This window comes from Microtus ochrogaster, linkage group LG10 (genome assembly GCF_000317375.1).
Source record: "Microtus ochrogaster isolate Prairie Vole_2 linkage group LG10, MicOch1.0, whole genome shotgun sequence".
Classification (NCBI taxonomy): Eukaryota; Metazoa; Chordata; class Mammalia; order Rodentia; family Cricetidae; genus Microtus; species Microtus ochrogaster.
This window is the reverse complement of record NC_022035.1, coordinates 3,478,572-3,493,487: the sequence shown is the minus strand read 5'-3', so window position 1 is coordinate 3,493,487 and position 14,916 is coordinate 3,478,572. Positions and strand designations below refer to the sequence as shown.

Below are 14,916 nucleotides of genomic sequence, written 5' to 3'. Positions count from 1 at the left end.
TCTGGAAGCTGCTGAGAGGGGAGGTGAGCCCTGAACCCCGGAGCAGCCTCCTTTGTGTTGACCACGGAGGCAGGGCCTGTGACCACGGGGGCGGGGCTGGAGAGTAAGAGGGCGGGGCGGGGCCAAGCACACAAAAGAACTGAGAGTAACTCAAAACAACTCTCCACTAAGCCCGCTGAGCTGTCAAACTTGTTCTTTTAAATACAAACCCAACTTCCCCTCTTTGGGCTTTATTGCCTGGTGACTTTTACGCGAGCCAAAGAGATGCTCAGCCTTAAGTACCTTAGTCCCAGTACATCAGCACAAGTATTTGGAGCACAGTGGAAATCCAGGAAAATCGTTTTAAGATGGATATTGGTAGAGATTGTCACCTTTAAATACTTTCATTAAGACTCTTCCTGAAGTGGTTGCCGCCATTCTCCGAGCTTCATCATGCCACCCAAAGATGACAAGAAAAAGGAGAGGAAGCAAAAGAAGAGGAAGAGGGAGGAGGAGGAAGAGGAAGGAGGAGGGGGAGAGGAGGAGGAAGAGGAAGAAGAAGGAGGAGGAGGAGGAGGAGGAGGAGGAGGAGGAGGAGGAGGACACTGGAAACTCAGTCAAAAAAAAGCAAGGACCTAGTAAATAAGGTGGCTAGGCCAAAAAGAAGAAGTGGTCCAATGGAAAGTTCAGGACGAATTCAACAATCTAGCCCTGTTTAACAAAGCTCCATATGACAAACTCTGTAAGGAAGTTCCTAACTGTAAGCTTATTGCTCTGGCTGTGGTCCCCGAGAGACTGAAGATTCCTGGTTCCTTGACCAAGGCAGCCCTTCAGGAGCTACTTAGTGAAGGACTTAATCACGCTGGTTTCAAAGCGCAGAAGCCAAGTGATTTACATCAGAAATACAAAGGGTGGAGATATCCCAGCTGCTGGGAAAGGATGCATAAACAGGTTCAATCAGCTGTACATCTGGAGAAATTTTATTAAATTTTATTTAAATCAAAAAAATTTTTTAAAACAAAAAAAGAAAAAAATCCTCTTTCTGAAGAGGCAGAGAAGTAATGCTTCATGCATGCCCACTAGATGTCACTGTTGCCAGGCTACCTCAAGATTATAAGTACAATATTCAGAGTTTAAAATAAAGTCTTCAAAGCAAAAGAGGAAAAAAAAATAAATTTGTAATACCTGCAGCCAAAATGTTCGTCATCCTGCTCCCCGCTGCCACACATGCATTCATATTCTTTCCAAAAGGCAAATTCAAGACACCTACCTTGAGGACATGTGACAATCTCTAAAACTGGCACGTCCCGAAGGTCCCTTTCTTCCTAGTGCTGGAAGTTGAAGTCAGGACCTTACACAGACTACGTGAGGGGTCTGCTGCTGAATGCTAGCCTCCGCCCTCCTTCTGCTGTGTACTGTGAGATAGTAGCTCACTAAATCACTGAGATTGGCCCTGACCTTGCTCTGTTGCACAGGCAAGCCTTGAGCTACCGTCTCTCTGCCGACACTTTGGAAGTGACTGGGATTACAGGCTCGTACCACCAGCCCAGGCTTGGTTTGTGTTTGTTACAATAGTTCCCTTCTTTAAGCACCGTGTTTTCTGTGGCTGTGTGTAGGAATAGGCTCTTGTTTTTCTACACTTGCCCATGTCGGCGTTGTGTGTTAGTTCTCTGTCAAGTGATCTGACTGGGGGGTGTTTGGTTTAGCTGCACTGCCTGTACCTTGGGTTTGTGACTACAGCAGAATTCCTGAGTCCTCTGTGAGAATGTCTCAAAACGTAGCTCTTACTACAGTGGATAATTTGGAAACCCAAGTCACATTTTATTATGTGTTTACACAGTCCTAATTACCACACTATTAAAGATATTTTAAATATTTCAATTAATTTATATGTTTAGACTGTAGCCTATGGTCTGAACATAACAACCTATAATACCATGTTTTGTGTACCTAATAAAAGCTCTTAAGTAGCACAGTATGTACTCTTTGTAAATAAACACTGTATAAAATACCTTATGAAATGTTTAAAGGCCATCTTCTCTAGTAACTAAATGTTATTAAACCAAAACATTTTCCCTGCATTTTAGCCTTACTTACTCTTCCCATTGCTATGCTAGACTGCTGTGCCCAGAGAAACAAGTTGCAGGGCAAGTGGGGCATTTATTTTGGCTTAGGGTTCCAGGAAACATAGTCCATCATGGATGGGAAGGCATGGCAATAGGGGGAAACTGGTCACCTTGCATCCATCCTCAATATCCTGGTGCTTAGTTCACTTTCTCCTTTTCTTTCAGAATAGGACGCCAGCAGAATGGTGCTGCCCACAGTTAAGATGGCTGTTTCTTCATCAGTTCATCTGTTTAGTCTGAACCCTCACAGGCATGTCCCGAGGCTTGCCTTCCAGATGATCCTCAATCCTATCAAGTGAACATCAATATTAACCATCACATCCTCTAAGACAAGGCCTGCTAGATGGCTTGGCTCGTAAAGGTAGGTGTTACCACTAACCCCGAAGACCTGAGTTCCAGCCCCAGGACTCTCACGGTGGAAAGGAGGCCAAACTCCTCCTCCTCTAAGATACTGTTCAAAGTGATAGACAGTCAGCTGCACGCTTCACTGAGTAAGAGTCCATCAACCTACAATTTATTTTTCTTTCTGAGACAGGGTCTCTCCATTAGCCCTAGCTGTCCTGGATCTGACTGCGTAGACCAGGCTGGTCTCACACACAGAGGACCACCTGTCTCTGCCTTTGGACTGCTGGGACTAAAGGCATGTGCCACCACTCCTTGGCTGATTTCCTGGGGTAACAGAAGAATTCTCATTCACATTTCTATCTCTTACTGAGTCGTAACTCCTTTAAAGAACTGAAGAGAAGATGTTACACAACATCGACAACGACTCTTTAAATAAGGGTGCTCAAAGTGGGGTGTGACTGTTCCTCAGATGTGAATCCTTTGACTCCAGATGGAGCAGCAATGACACCAAGAAATGATTCCACTTTAGCCTTGCTGAAGGAACCAGTGAGTTTATTGGGGTTTTGGTTATAGGAATGTGGGTAAGGGGTGTTCCTAAGCAGCCCTGGCACGAGTGATGACACACAAAAGCCCCATCTCTGGAGTTTTTGCCCTGATGGCAGCTGGACAGAGTCTCCTAGTCCCAGCAACTGCCACTGTTTACATAACCTTGGGGAGGGGCAAGTTTCAAGAGCTTCCTGAAACTTACAAGTTCTGTTAGCTTCTAGAACCTTGGTTGACTTTACTTCATGAGTCTTAATGTTCAGAGGAAATAGCTACACAGCAAAAGAAAAAGATGAATTATTCCTTGAACTCAAAAAAACGTGTAGGCCTTTTGGTTTCCTTCTGAAAGTCAGGTATAGTTATATGTTTTGTTACTGTTTTAATTATATATTTTTTTGAAAGTTTGCTGATGCTTTTCTTGAACTAGGCCTATTTCTTGAACCTTGAGAAACAGATATTACTAAATGTCCACCTGGTATTCCTAGGTGTCAGAATCTAGGGATGGCCTTTACTGCTCTCCTCAACGCACAAAATCTGTAACCCTGGTTGTTCTGGAACTTGCTGTGTAGATCGATCAGCCTACCTCTGCCTCCGAGATTCTGATATTAAAGTTGAGTGCCACCACAAATACTCACTCACCCCCTTTCCTTCCTTCCCTCCCTCCCTCCTTCCCTCCCTCCCTCCCTCCCTCCCTCCCTCCTTCCCTTCCTCCCTCCTTCCCTCCCTCCCTCCCTCCCTCCCTTCCTTCCTTCCTTTCTCTCGTTTTCAGTATGTGTGGATGTTTTGCCTGCATATATGTTCATTTACCACTTGAGTGCCTGGTGCCTGTGGAGGCCAGGGAACGGCAACAGATCCCCTGGGAATGGAGTTTCAGACAGCTGTGAGCTACCTAATGTGAGTCCACGGAATCAGACCTAGGGACTCTTAACTGCTGAATCTCTAACCCTGACATTGGTTTAGTTTCGAAGAAAGAACTTTCTTTTCTTTGTTTTGTTTTTGAGACAGGAGCTCACTATGTACCTCTTGCTGACGTGGAACTTAATGTACTAGACTTGGTTAGCCTCACACTCGCGTGGATCTGCCTCCAGAGTGCTGGGGTTAAAGGCATGTGCTACCACACACTTTTTCTTTTAAAGTGACAAATGAAACATTGAAACAATATGGGTGACTTTTAAAGAACTTCTGGCACTGAAGGAAAAATAAAAGGGTGGTTTTGTTTGACAGGAAATAAAAATCAGAGCCTTATTAATCTCAGATTAACCTCCAATTGCGCAGTTATCTTTATCAAATATTCTGCAGTAACAAGCCAGAAAGCTTAACAAATCTGAAGAATAAAATCTGATACCACAGAATTGTTTTTTCATATATTAAAATGTTTACCCACTGATACTGTGGATTGTACACTTTTTATTGAAAGATTTTTTTCATAAATTATATTTTTATCTTGTTTTCCCTTCTCACAATTCCTCCCAGATTCTTCCCACCTCTCTACCCGCCCGATGTTATACTTTCTTTCTCAAACAAATGAATAAGCAAACACAAACATAGAAATAAGAAACATTCACACAAAACCCACAAAAAAAACACAGTCAAAATAAACAAGCAAAAGACCAACAAGACAAAAAAAATGCCCCTGAAATTAAAAATGAGACAAAAAGTCTACAAAAATACCATTGAGTTTGTTTTGTGTTGGCCAGCTAATCCTGGGCATGGGGCCTACCTACCCTGAAGTGTGGTTAACATACCCAGTGAGACTCCATTGGAGAAAACTGACTTTTCCTTTGCCAGCTGGTATTAGTTGCAGATAGCTTCTCGGTTAGGGTTGGAAGCCTGTGTCCACTTCACCCTCTCAGTGCCAGAACCCGATCTAGTTTAAACCTGTTCAGCCCTCGTGAATGCGGCCACAGTCTCTGTGAGTTTATACGTACACCAGTCCAGTTCATGTCTGGAAGATACTGCTTCTTGGAGTCAACCATCACCTTTGGCTCGTACAGTCTTTCTGCCTCCCTTTGTGCAAAGGTTCCTTAGCCTTGCAGTGGGTGGGGGTGGGGGTTGATGAGGTCATACTATTTAGGGCTGAGTGCACCAAAGTCTCTCAGTCTCTGCCAGTTGTCCCACTGATGGGTCTTTGCGTTATTTCCCCTCTACTGAAAGACGTTTCTCTGATGATGGTTGCGTGAGGCACGCATCTACGATGGGTATAGCGGCATGTCATTGGAAATTGTATGTCTGTGTTCCTTTAGCAGAGTAGCAATATTAGCATCAGAGTTTCCCCTAGACCCATAACCTAGCGAGTCTTAGGTTTGCCTGGATAGGTTTGACTACTGCAGCAGCGTCGGGTATGCATAGGCTTCCTGTCATGGAATCGGAAAGCGTTTGGTTGCTCCCGGAACGTTGGTGCCGCTTTTCACCGGTGTATCTTTCAGGCGCTCACTTTTGTCGGTCATGGCGGTTTGTAGTTGGGAGATGGCTATGATTGCCTTTACTTCTCCAGTAGCATTCAGAGTACCTTCCAGAGCCATGAGCAGTAGTCAGCAGGAGTTCTGCTTCTAGTTTGGCCCCAGCTTGACCTCTTCACGTTTGATGACATAAATAAGTGTCGTCTTTAGCAATAGAGCCTGGTCATCAGGTTGTGGAGAGTAACCAACAGCTTTGGTAATAGCTTGTGGTGTTTAGGAGTTTCTATGGGGCCTCTTTGGCCAATGACTGGACAAGTCATTCCTGGTACTGGAGATTTTACTTGGTAGGATAAGATGTCTAGTTGGGACATTGTCTCCCCTATATTTTGGTGACTCCATTTAGATTTGTTTCATACACATACACACACACACACACATATTGTATATTAGGAATATATATGTATAAATGTATTCAAAAGCTTCTACAGTGATAGGTTTCCACATGGTTAGTGTTAGTTGCCTCCCCGAGTCCCTCTTTTACCTTTCTTCCGTTCCCTCCTTATTTAAACGTTCTATTCTAGTTTCCTGTCTATTTTTCCATAACACTATGCTCTATTTTCCCCTTCCTTGGAATATCCTTTTTTTCTCCATGGTCTCTCACTAGGCATCTAACCTCTATGAATATATGGATCGTAGCACATATTTTAAAATTTTAGATGTTAATATCCACATGCAAGAGGAAAACATATGATATTTGTCTTTGGGGGGTCTGAGTTACCTCACCTGGGATGATTTTTCAGTTTCCATTCATTTATCTACAAATTTCATTTTTCTTAACAGCTGAATAATATTCCGCTATGAAAATGGACCACATGTTCATTATCCATTCATCAGCTGATGGACATCTAAACGGTTCCAAATTTCTGGCTGCTATGAATACAGCATCAGTGGTCATAGCTGAACAAGTATTTCTGTCGTAAGAGGAAGCCTCTTTTGAGCATGCCGAAATATAGTATGGCTGGAACTTGAGGTAGATCTATTCCCAGATGCCTGAGAACTGTCACACTGATTTCCATAGTGGCTGTATAAATTTGCACTTCTACCAGCAATGAATAAGTATTTTCTGACTGAATGCTTTTCAAAGTTAAAGTCTTAATTCACAAAGAAGTTTACATATTTTCCATTAAAAATCATGCTAGTAGCCAGGCGGTGGTGGCATACACCTTTAATCCCAGCACTTGGGAGGCAAAGGCAGGCAGATCTTGGAGTTCCAGGACAGCCAGGGCTACACAGAGAAACTTTGTATTGGGGCTGGAGAGGTGGCTCAGAGGTTAAGAGTTTTGGTTGCCCTTCTAAAGGTCCAGGGTTCTCAGGAACTACATGGTGGCTCACAACTATAATGAGGTCTGGTGCCCTCTTCTGGCATGCAGGTATACATGCTGTCAGAACACTGTAAACATAAGAAATAAATAAAAATCTTTAAAAAAAAAAAAAAAAGAAATGTGTTCTACCAAAAAAAAAAAAAAAAAAAAAAAACTAGAAAGAAAGAAACCTTTGTCTCAAAGCAAAAACAAAATGAAGACTTTGCCTTCTGCCATTCAAAGGATAAAAACCCAAGAGAAACTTCTATCAGAAGCTATATGAAGTTATTCTAATTTGTATGGTGCAGTATTTGTAATGTAGGTGGTTATTTTCGTTTGAGGTCAAAATATGGAAACAATAGAAAATCAGACATTTGGCAGAAATTCTGGCATAAAGCTTGATAGAACAGACAAACTGCTTGATAGTTGGCAACTGGGGGGAAAAGTCAACCTTCTGTTTAATTTTATGGAAAAAACCTTTCAGATTAATAATTTGTTATTCATAGTGAGTTTGAGTGAATATTTTAACCTGAATAAAAATGTAATATAGTTCAAATAGGAAACCCAGAGAAAAGGGAAAAGCAATTAAAACTCTGGCAAAAAGTCCCAGGAGAGATGTGTTCTCTATGATGACGTATTTGGCGTGAGCTTTGGAAATGCATTCTGTCCGGATGCTCCCACACTCCAACCTGGGACCTGCGCCAATTGTACACCACATCCAAGCAAACAGAAGGGATGTGACCCAGAGCTTGGCGGGTAGTCCCAGTGCCAAACCTTGCATAGGCAATAAGAAAGGCTCAGGAGCTCGTGATCAGCACAAGCCCTTTGCATAAAGAGTTATATAGTATTCCAAATTAATTGTCAAATATACTGGTTCTTTTATTTTAGTTTAGCTCAGGCTGGCCTGAAATATGATAATTTTTCTGTCTTACTTTTCCATGTTCTGGCATTACAGCCATGAGCAACAATGCACATCTTCTTGTTTTTTTTTTTCTGTGTTTATCGAGACAAGGTTTCTCTGTGTAGCTCTGTCTATTCTAGCACTCACTCTGTAGACCAGACTTGTCTTGAACTCACAGAGATCCGCCTGCCTCTGCCCCCCCCCCAAGTGCTGGGATTAAAGGCGTGCATACTACCACCCAGCCATATATGCTAATTCTTATGTACAACTTTTCCGTTGTGGTTGCTATATGGAAATAATCAGGGATCCCTCCAAAACATTATCAGACAAAGAAAAGCTGTCTGCCCTGGCCGAGGTTCTCCGACCTGAAGTGGACTCCCTTGGTCTAGCCCAGACATGGTATCATATGCATGAGCAGTAGCCTTCCATCCGAAACACTTTCTATCCAAACCTTTTATCCAAACCAACCAAGGTTCCTAAGAAGAAAAGGAAACGTTGCAAATTTATCTCCTGTGTCAACTTCACCTGCAATACCCACCTGTCCTCTCCTGCCACCTGGAAATAAAAAATAACTTAGTAACCCAACAGCTATGAGGTTGAGAGACTGATGCATACTTAGCAAGGTATTTGCAGGCCCTGTCCTTACCTGTGAATGCAGATTAGCATCAAAGGCAGTAATCACAGAGGCAGGAAGAGCCAGATTGTTAAGTACTGAGCCAGGAAGAGAAGACCCTCCCTGGTGCCAGGCTTGGAGAGGCCTGGAATGCATGGGAAAGAACCTAAACTTCTACTCTCCTACCTTGGTGCAAATGGTTAAAAGTTCAGCTGCTCTTTGGGCTAGAGTACAAATTCTCAACGGAAATGTTACCCTTCCAGTCGCACGGGGTAAAACTTGGTTCTCAAGGGCAAGAACAATAATGATAATCATATTAATTTTATGTATGACTGTGTAGTTATTCCATCAAGAAACAGATCGTCTATCTTCAGTGTCATTTTCGTAGGAAAGATGATTAGCCGAAAATGTTCTTCAAAGGCTGCTGGGGTGGGGCACAGTGGCAGAAAACAGACTGAGAAAAATTAGTTGGAGGCAGTTTCCTCAGCAATGCTCATTGAAGAAGATGCCGGCAAGAAAACAGAATCAAACCAGCAAGAGTGGAGCAACATGGGCCAATAAGCTTAACGATTACGAGAGAACCAAATCGGTACAAACTTTTTCCTTTTTGACAGTGTGCATAGACTAGAGAATCCAGCACACAATAAAAAGTATGCTTACATGAGCACCGACACGTGACTTAGAAAAGGACATTTACAAATATTTTGGATGATGTTAGATTGGGAGAGGAGAGGAGAAGTGGTAAAAAAATAATAAAGTCAAAGATGGCTCAAAGAATAGAAAATTCATGCAGGAAATGAAATTTGAACCGAACTTTAAAAGATGAGAGGGTTTGACCCAATAGAGAAAAGATGGGAATGCATCCAAACACGACAGCACTAACACCAGAACCCAGCAAGGCTCTCCCAATCCGACAGCAAAAATAAAGTCTCAAGAGACCTAAGACTCTTTAGAGTCCTGCCTCAAAATTTGGTCCAACTGAAGGTCACACAGGAGACCTCCATGTCCCTTGCTGCAGATCACAACTTCGGTTTTGCGATACTGAAGACTGAACTTAGGACCTTGAACTTTCTAAGTAAGCATTCTACCATGGAGTTACCCTGACTCCTTTAAAAAACGTTTTTTTTTTTTTTCCTCAGAGTTTCACTATGTAATCCAAGCTGGCCTCAACCCTATGGCCCTCCTTCCTCAGGCTACTGGATACAGGAATTATAAGCCTACACTACCATGCTGGTCAAAAGCCTTTCTTTTAACTTCCAAGTTTTTTAATTTAATTTCTAATGTGTATGTGTCTGTGTAAATGTATGTGCATGTTGGGAGTATACATATGCTTGTGTGTGCACGCAGAAGGTGTTGGGTATCTCCCTCTGTCATCCCCTTCCTCATCATTTGAGGCGGGGTCTCTTCCTCAACCTGGGGCTTAGGTTTTCTTATGCTGGAAGCTGGTAAGCTCTCTCCTGTAGCCATCGTTCTTAGAGCTGTGGTTACAGACATGCAACAGATGCTGGGCTTGTTAGGTTGGTGCTGGGGTCTGAACTCGGGTGCTGGGGATTTTTGCAGCAAGTCATTTTAACCATTGTGCTGTCTGTCTGGTTCCTTTTTTTTTCCCCATTCATTTGTATACGGACTTTTGGAAGCCTTAGAACAGTTCAGCAACCTGGAAGCCAAGTTATCCAAGCTGAAGTCACTAGAAAGACTTGACAGGATCTAGAATCACCCAGGAGACAACTCTCCAGGCATGTCAGTGAATTAGTCTCCAGATTCCATTAACTGAAGTGGGAATCCAAACTAAATATGGGCAGCATCATTCCCTGGGCTGGGCTCCTAAGCTGAATAGCACCTGTGTAGTCATCATTTTCCTACAATGCTCTTGAGAACCGTGCTCAGCTGTGTCAGGCCTGACTGACTTCAGTGGGTTCGTCTGTAAATCAGCTGCTCTATCAGCTGTCAGATAACACATCTGACAAGGATGACGCAATCTGAAATGACTTGGGTTTCTATGAGACTTTGCTTCTTCAGAAGGCTAAGCGGGGTTTGTCTTCCTAGTGATAGTGGAGGCCTCAGAGACCAAGAGAAGGCCCCCAAAGGTTCAGCCTTAGATCTGGGCAGGTTGTGATTTCCTGTGTTCTTTTGTCCAAAGGCAGTCTGATGTGAGGCCCAGATTTAAAACATAGATTCCACGTCTTGGTGGGAGGAGCCTCAACTTCATGTTGCATAACACAGAGAGAGAGAGATGAAGAAGGTGGGCCACGTCATGTGAGCCATCTTACCAACACGGGGCTTTAAGCCCACACGAGAGAAAACCCTGGGTCTCTATCATCTAAACCCAGTTACCCTCCTCACGAGTGCTTCCTAGGTTCAGTGTGAAACGGGATAAAAAGGCTTCAAATTTCAAGTCTTATTCTGCTTTCAGTTGCTTGGCAGGAAGTAACTCAGACTCTCTTGAGACTTGCGTAGTCCTGTAGATTCCCTCTTCCCCTGCTGTTCCCCAGATGTTGTCTCTGTGCAGGAAGGTCATGTGACCTCTCAGCAGGCTGGACTAGAGCTGTGGCACTTCACTGAGATGGAACTGGTCAGCCTCTAGGCCTGTTGCACCAAGGCTGTGAAAGAGAGGCTGAGGGGCTGCAGCTGGGTTGCTTCACCGGCTCCTCACCTAGGGTCTGTCCTTGCCGGTGGTGTTCCGTGATGATGTTAGCTTACCTCTGTCCTCTGCTGAGTTTCCATCCAGTTTTTCTGTCACCTAGCCCCTCCCCACCGCTACCCTCACTAGAGTTTTGTCATATTTCACATCCAACCACGGAGCCAATAGAAATGACTAGATTCCTCCACATAACAGGAGATCTGAGAAATATTCACCACAGCCGGTCTCTTAGCCAGGCACACTGACGTCTCTTCCTTGAGGCCCTTCTGTGTTGGCATAAGGTCACTGTTACAGTTAATCTTGGTTGTCAAGTTGATTGGATCTAGAATCAGCTGAAGGAGAAGCTTCTGGAAATACCTATGGGGGTTTCCTTTATTAGACTAATTAAATGGGAAAGCCCTACCCTAAGTGCGGGGAGCACTTGTCATCTGCAGCCCAAGGGAAAAGCTTTTGCTTTTTGCCTGCATGTTGTCCATTCTTGCCGGTCTGCCCTATGGTTGCCGCTGCTGCCGCTACAGATATCCCAACCCAACTTCTGCTACCTTCCAATATGAACAGAAGACCAGTATCTCTCCAGAGCCATGCTGGACTGCTGATGTATCCAGAGCAGCTCCCAGATCCTCAGCCTTACCCGTGTGAGAGAAGCCATCATTGGACTACCCAGGCTGCACCGTGGAAGCCAGCCTAGGATGAACTTTAATATGGGTTCATTGTACTGGTTCTATTTCTCTAGAAAACCTAGACTAATATAGTCACTTTGCATTGTGACCTTTCCTAGGCATTGTAACTATAAACACAGTAAAAGTCTCCTTTTACTCAGTCCAGCTGACACACACACACACACACACACACACACACACACACACACACCTGCAAACTTTCCTCCAGAAACTGAAGAAATAGCCATTCCTCTCGAACTTTGCTTTTTTTTTCTGAATGCCATCCTTCTTCTGCCTCATTTTCCCGGAGTGAAGACTTTCTCTCTTCATAGGACAGAGCTTCTCCTTCATCATACTGGTTCCGGTTAGTGTCTCATAATGAGAATTTCATCATAGTTATGCTCTACTGCAGGGTCTGGATGGCTAAACTGGCCTGGTGACATAACTTCTCTCCCTTCTGTTTTGCACGGTTTCTCTTTTGAGTAATTCAGTCTATTTCAGATTTCTGCCTGAAACACTGAGACTTCCTTCTCTGGCTCCTGATGCACCCCAAGATAAGATCGGGGAATATGGAGCAAGATTGGGAGGGGTTCTCAGGGCCTGAGGGTAGTGATGGGGATAGGAATTAGAGCACAAACTGGCCTAAACTGCAAAGGTGGCTGAGCAGGTCCTAGTCCCTTTGTCAAATAAAAGATGTTTGGGAGTCTGTGACTTTGGCCAGCAAATCACACATATTGTGTGTCATCATACAAGTGCTATAGCTACCTCTACCAATTATTTGCCATCACTACTTATAGCTATGAAGATAATACATTAGTGAATAAAATTATATATAACTATATCACAAGTTAACTACTTTTCAACACAAGTAAGTTTCACTATAATATTTTGTATAGTTTTTGTTGTTGGGGGATATTGTGCTGTTTTTTTTTAATAATTTTTAATTTGTTTCATACATGTATACAATGTGTTTTGATCAAACTCATCATCCAGTTCCTCTCCTCCAATTCCTCCCTGATTCCTACCACCACACCTCACTTAACTTCGTGTGCTTTTTGTTTTTCCTTTCCCAAGATTTGATCATTTATCTCTCGTCAAGGACAACCTATGTCTCTTAGCTGTCTGTTCCTGGTGGGTTTCTTTGACTTCTTTCATTCTCTTGGCCAAAGGTATAGCCTATTCTGCAGCATATGGTGTCTTGAGAGGAATATTTTGGCTTTGTGGGTGCTTTGGTCCAAGACTTCTTGTTCTTTGTTTCTTACAGCATATTGGCAGATAAACTGAAAAGCTTTCCTATTCAAGCTCTTTTGGGCTGCAACCACCGAGGCAAAGTAGTATCTGCCAGTCCAGGAATACCATTCTCTCCTCTTTTACATAAGCCAGCTGGGAACGCTCAGACTGGCGTCTGCAGTGCACCTGTGCACAGACTTGCGCCTCTCTCCAGCTCTCCTTGGTCTGTAACAAGAATGCTCCTTACTGCCTTGGGTCTGACCTTGTCTGTCATTCCCACGACCGATTCGAACCACATAACCCCTGCACTCTTCCCCCAGAACATCAGCAGCTACTTGTATGGCCCTGTGCTTCTCCTAGAATATACAGAGCTTGCATTCATCATCTTCCTCGATGAGTTCCTGGCAGCTGGCACTTGGGAAGGAGATATTTACTTTCTTATTGATATGGTCAACCACCTAGAGGACAACGTGGGTAAAAAAATAAAAAGCCATATGCTAATTTTTAACCACTGAGTCGAATTGGTTTTGTGGCTGGTAGTTTTTGAAGATGGGGGCTGTAACGCTATAGCTTTGGTTGACTTTAAATTCACTATGTATTAGACCTGGCTGACTCTAACTCACAGACATTCATCTGCTTGGGCCTTCCAAGTACTGTTCATAGGTGTGAGCCACCACACCAACCTTGCTTTTATGTTATGCACTCAGAATAATTGTCCTTAAGCTGGGAGTAGTGGCGCACGTCTTTAATTCCGTCATTTGGGAGGCAGAGGCAGGCAGATCTTTGTGAGTTCAAGGCCAGTTTGATCTACATAGTGAATTCCAGGATGGGCAGAACTACACAGTGAGATCCTGTCTTGAAAAGACAAGAAAGAAAGAAAGAAAGAAAGAAAGAAAGAAAGAAAGAAAGAAAGAAAGAAAGAAAGAAAGATTCTTCTTGATAGCCCATGCTTATAATTCCAGCACTTGGGAGGCTAAACCATGAGGACTGCAAGTTCAAATCCAGCCCAAATTACATAGTAAGAACCTGCTGAAAAGAAAAGACAGAGGTAGGGTGGAGGAAGAAGGGGTAGGAAGGAAAGGGAAAGGGAAGGAAGGAAGAAAATAATTCCAAAAAAGAAGCCATAGGCTTATCACATGCCAAATGGATCCATGATAGTTTAACAACTGCTAAGAATCCTTGCTGCAGCCCTCTGGTTCTTCACTGGGTTTGAAAACAAGAGACCCACACTGAGGGTTGGACAACCCACCCTAAAAGCACTGAGGCCATCAGCTTCACCACATTCCATGGACAAAAACCTGGCAATGTGGCTCTCTCTGACTGTATGGGAATTCAAGAAGTGCAAGATGAGCATCTTGCAGAGAAGAGCTAGTCGGGTGAGCTTCTGAGCAGCTTCGCCTGGGAGCAAGGCTTATTTATAGCTCCCCTCTCGCTGCCCTCAGGCCTCACTCCAGGGATTTAGTGCAAAGGGCTCTCCACACTGGTTCTCATACCACTGCCCGCTCCTTGTCTTCCTCAGAGAAGAACGTTTTCTTCTCCTGTTCCTCAATTTGAGCTCTTCTGTGTCGTATCTCCTCTGCTCTGAGGTAGAATCTCACGGTCTATGAATCACAACCTGAGGATAAATCTTCCTCCAAGTAGGAGAGAGACTCCAGGATCGAAGTTGGCCAGAGTTGGCTGTGATTATGAGAGCTGTGGTGTTTACTATTAGGTAGAGATTACCAAAAAGAAAATATATCAGTTACACACACACACACACACACACACACACACACACACACACGTGCATATACATAGAGTATCCTGTTGCATAAGTAAGACACAAAGTAGTAAAAGCAGATTGTCATCTTTTTGACTGGAAGAACTTTGGCATCATTAAAGATGGTGGAAAGTCTGCAGTACAATGCTGGATTCCATTCTGATTGAGTTGGGCACCTATGGGCTAAATGGATGTGTCCACTTTGTAGGGTATAACTGGTATTCAGAAAGAAAACTTGAGGGATGTACTCACTCATAATTGGTTTCTAGCCACAAATAAAAGTCAGTGAGTCTTTATTTTGATATCCTAAAGAAGCTAAATAAGAAGGTGAACCCAAAGAAAAACATATAGCTATCCTCC

General features: G+C 43.5%; 1 pseudogene; it reads left to right on the top strand.

The window, feature by feature from the left end:
* The first annotated feature begins 432 nt into the window (after nucleotides 1-432).
* Nucleotides 433-2,307, top strand: LOC101980555 (annotated as a pseudogene).
* Nucleotides 2,308-14,916: the final 12,609 nt, after the last annotated feature.